This window comes from Panthera uncia, chromosome A2, assembly GCF_023721935.1.
Source record: "Panthera uncia isolate 11264 chromosome A2, Puncia_PCG_1.0, whole genome shotgun sequence".
NCBI lineage: Eukaryota > Metazoa > Chordata > Mammalia > Carnivora > Felidae > Panthera > Panthera uncia.
Window position 1 is genome coordinate 45085555 of NC_064816.1, and position 4291 is coordinate 45089845.

Below are 4291 nucleotides of genomic sequence, written 5' to 3' on the forward strand. Positions count from 1 at the left end.
TCACACACACACACACACGTACACACACACAAACACACACACACACCCCACAGCCACAAACTACAAGCTGCATACACAAGTCATGTGAAAGATATACTCACGCTCAGTCCCAACCCCAGACCCTGCCTCCTCCTCAGCTGCTGCTGAGTCCTAGACCCGTTACTTGTACCGAACTTTCGTAACCTGCCAGTGCCTGAAAGGAGAAGGCATGGGGGCCCCTTCTGCCAAAGGCAGAAGGCAGTTCTGGATCCAACCCCAGACTTCTGGCCTCCTGGCTGGTCAGGGAGCAGGGCTGGGATCAGCATCTGGACAAAGCCTGTATGCTGCAACAAAAGAGTGTTCAAGAGTCTCCACTGCTTCAGGCAGCCAAGGAAAATCACCTGTGTTTCCCGAAGAAACTTTCACTGGAATAAACCTGTGACTTTGGATGAAGAGGAGGCCTGGGGGAGATGGTGCTGCCTATAGCAGCCCTCTGCGACAATGCCACGGTGCTGGCAGAGACTGCCCAGAGATGGTCACAGAGCTCCCCATGTGTGAGCCATCTGTAGGTTGGACTGCTCTGCACATAACCATTGTGAACCAGAACATGAACTTGGTGTGAGCCTTGCCTGCCCATGGGACTGGCATCTCTGTAAGAGCTACAGGCACAGCTTTCCACCAGGGCCCCTGCAAACCTCATCTACTTTGGGAGTATCCTCTGTCTTTTGTGAGGTTGCTCATCGAGCCCGGAGCCAGCATCCAGGCCCAGGACTCCCTGGGAAACATCATCTTGCACATTCTCATCCTCCAGCCCAACAAAATCTTTGCCTGCCAGATACATAACCTGGTCCTGTCCTATGATGGGAGCTGGGACCTCCTGCAGTCCTTGGACCCCATGCCCACTCACGGGGGTCTCACCCCCTTCAAGCCAGCAAGAGTGGAGGGCCACATTGTGATGTTCTAGCACCTGATGTAGAAGTAGAAGCGTATCCAGTGGACATATGAACCGCTGACCTCCACTCTCTATGATCTCACAGAGACCAACTCCTGGGGAGAGGACACATCCTTTCTAGAGCTCATGGTCTCCCCCAAGAAGCAGGTGACTCACCAGATCCTAGAACGGACCCCAGTGAAGCAACTAGCGAGCTTCAAGTGGAAGAAATATGGTCAGTGGTTGTTTTATGTTCTGGGTGCCTTGTACCTGCTCTATATGATCTGCTATGTCTACTGCCCCCTCAAGTTCTGAATTGGCAACTGCACAGATTCCTGAGAAAACACCATTTTCCAACAGAGACCACTCCAGGAGGCCTATGTGACTCACCAGGACAAAATCTGGCTCATGGGGGAGTTGGTGACCAATACCAAGGTTGTCATCAACCTGCTCCCAGAGACCCTGAGTGTCTTCAGGGTTGGTGCCTATTGCTATTTTAGACAGACTGTCCTCTGGGGGCCATTCCATGTCCTTATCATCACTGATGCCTACATAGTACCAGTGAACATGGGGATGCAGCTGTCCCACATGGATGGAGAGGTGGCGGCACCCATGTCCGTCACCCTGATGCTGGGCTTGTGTGGTGTTACGTACTTCACTTGAGAATTTCATCTGGAATCCTCTGTGCTTTCAATATCATGATCCAGAAGATGATTTTTGTTTTTGTTTTTATTTTTTTTAATGTTCGTTTATTTTTGACAGAGAGAGAGAGAGAGAGAGCATGAGTGGGGTAGGTGCAGAGAAAGAAGGGGACAGAGGATCCGAAGCAGGCTCCATGCTGACAGCAGAAAGCCTGAAACAGGGCTCGAACTCATGAACTGTAAGACCATGATCGGAGCCAAAGTTGGATGCTTAACTGACTGAGCCACCCAGGCACTCATTTTATTTATTTATTTATTTATTTATTTATTCATTCGTTCATTTATATTATTTATTTAATTAAAAACAACGGAAGTGACTCAAACATTCTTCTCAAGCATATCATTTTTCTTTTTTTAAATGTTCATTTACTTATTTCTAGAGAGAAAGAGAGAGAGAGTGCACAGGGGAGGGGTAGAGAGAGACAGAGAGAGAATCCCAAGCAGGCTCTGCACTTTCAGTGCAGAGCCCAACAGGGGGCTCAAATCCCACCAACTGTGAGATCATGACCTGAGTCGAAATCAAGAGTTGGATACTCAACCGACTGAGCCACTCAGGCAACCCTTTATTTTTTTTTTAAGTAATCTCTAACTCAGTGTGGGGGTCAAACTCATAACCTGGAGATCAAGAGTCACATGCTCTACAGACTGAGCCAGCCAGGTGCCCCTGGCTGATGATTTTTGAAGACCTAATGCCTTTCTGTCAGCTGATGGCTTAGTTTTTTCTGGGATTTGCCTCCGCATTCTATGTCATTTTCCAGACAGAGGACCTAACAAGTCTGGGGGCAATTCCACGACTATCCCATGGCACTCTTCAGCACTTTTCAACTTTTCCTCACCATCATTGATGGGCCTTCCAACTATGAAGTGAGCTTGCCCTTTGTGTTTGGCATGGACTACTTTGCCTTTGCCATCATCGCCACACTGCTTATGCTCCACCTGTTCATCACCATGAAGGATGACACACTGACAGGTGGCCCATGAGTGGGACAAGCTTTGGAGGGCTCAGGTCTGGTCACCATGGTGATTCTGGAAAGTAAGCTCCCCCACTTCCTGTGGCCTCGCTCTGGGATCTGTGGAGACAGATATGAGCTGGGGAACCACTTGGTTCCTACAAGTCTAGGACCACCGTGATCAAAATCCTTTGCAGGTGCTTTGCTATGTGGAAACTTTCAAGAACTCAGACAAGGAGGATGGACAAGAACAACTTTCTGAGAGACAGCCCTCTGTTTTTTGTGATAGAAAGTGGGACCCTAGGTGGAACCTCTCTGGCCACCCATTCCCCCCATGTCCTACACTACACCTCACAGGAGCTGCATCACCAGCTTTGTGGCAACACCCCAGAACACATGAATTTTGGACTGGATCTTGGCGAAGGGAATGGAGAGGGAGATATCACAAACAGGTAGGCCTGAGTGGGGAGCAGTTAACTCTCATGCCTATTAATCATGGGAGGGGGTAGACAGAATAATTCTTAAAGGCCGTGTCTCACTTCACAGCAGCATTTCTGGAGATGGGCAATGGACATCTGTTGTCCCACATATTTTCTGAGCTCCCGGAAGGCCCACATCTTGGGAAAAGAAGGTATCTTTGCAAGTGAAGTTGCACTTGGCCATCAAAGACATTATGTAAGGATGCTAGACTAATGTCTGGATCATCTTTCTTTGTGCGTAACGTGGGAAAAGCCAGGCATGGCACTGAGGTTGTGGCCCTTCCCTTTTTTTCTGTACCGTGCAGGATTCTCCCTACCTAGCAACCAAACCCCAACTAGAAAACTGCAAGAAGAAAGATTTTTATCCTATTTACTACTTATTTATCCTATTTATTATTTATTTTATTATTTTTTAAAGTTTATTTACCTATTTTGAGAGAGTGGGGAGGGGCAGAGAGAGAATCCCAAGCAAGCTCCCCACTGAGAGGATGGAGACCATGTCTCAGGAACCCGTGAGATCATGACCTGAGCTGAAACCAAGAGTCAGACACTTAACCAACTGAGCCACGCAGGTGCCCTATCCTTGTTTTATTTTTTATAAGTATTTTTTAAATGTTTATTTTTCAGAGATGGACAGAGAGCATGCGAGGGGGAGGGGCAGAGAGAGAAGGAGACACAGAATCCACAGCAGGCTCCAGGCTCTCAGCTGTCAGCACCGAGCCCGACGTGGGGCTCGAAACCACGAACTGTGAGACCATAACTGAGCTGACGTCGGCCACTTACCTGACTGAGCCACCCAGGCACCCCCAACTTGTTGTAATTTTTAAAAAATTGTATTGTGAAAGATACGCATAACATAAAATTTACTATTTTAACCGTTTCTAGGTATACAACTCAGTGGCATTAAGTCCATTCACACGGTTGCATAACCAACACTACTATTCATCTACAAGACTTTTTCATCTTTCCAAATTGAAACTGTTGTACCCATTAAACATTAACTCTTCTCTATCCTTTCCCTATAGTACCTGATAACTGACATTCTGTTTTCTGTCTATTAATTTGACTGCTCTGGGTACCTCCTGTAAGTCCAGTCATGTAATATTAATCCTATTTTTCCGGGTTTATTTCACTTAGCATGTTTTCAAGATTTATCCACATATAGCATGTATCAGACTTCGATCCCTTTTAAAGGCCAAAAAATATTTCACTGTATGGATGTATCACATTTTGTTTATCTGTTCATCCATC

At 46.9% G+C, this 4291-nt stretch overlaps 2 pseudogenes; both read left to right on the forward strand.

Annotated features, from left to right (window-relative positions):
- The first annotated feature begins 208 nt into the window (after nt 1-208).
- Nucleotides 209-1823, forward strand: LOC125929586 (transient receptor potential cation channel subfamily V member 5-like; annotated as a pseudogene).
- Nucleotides 1824-2220: 397 nt separating this feature from the next.
- Nucleotides 2221-3310, forward strand: LOC125929588 (transient receptor potential cation channel subfamily V member 5-like; annotated as a pseudogene).
- The last annotated feature ends 981 nt before the right edge of the window (nt 3311-4291 follow it).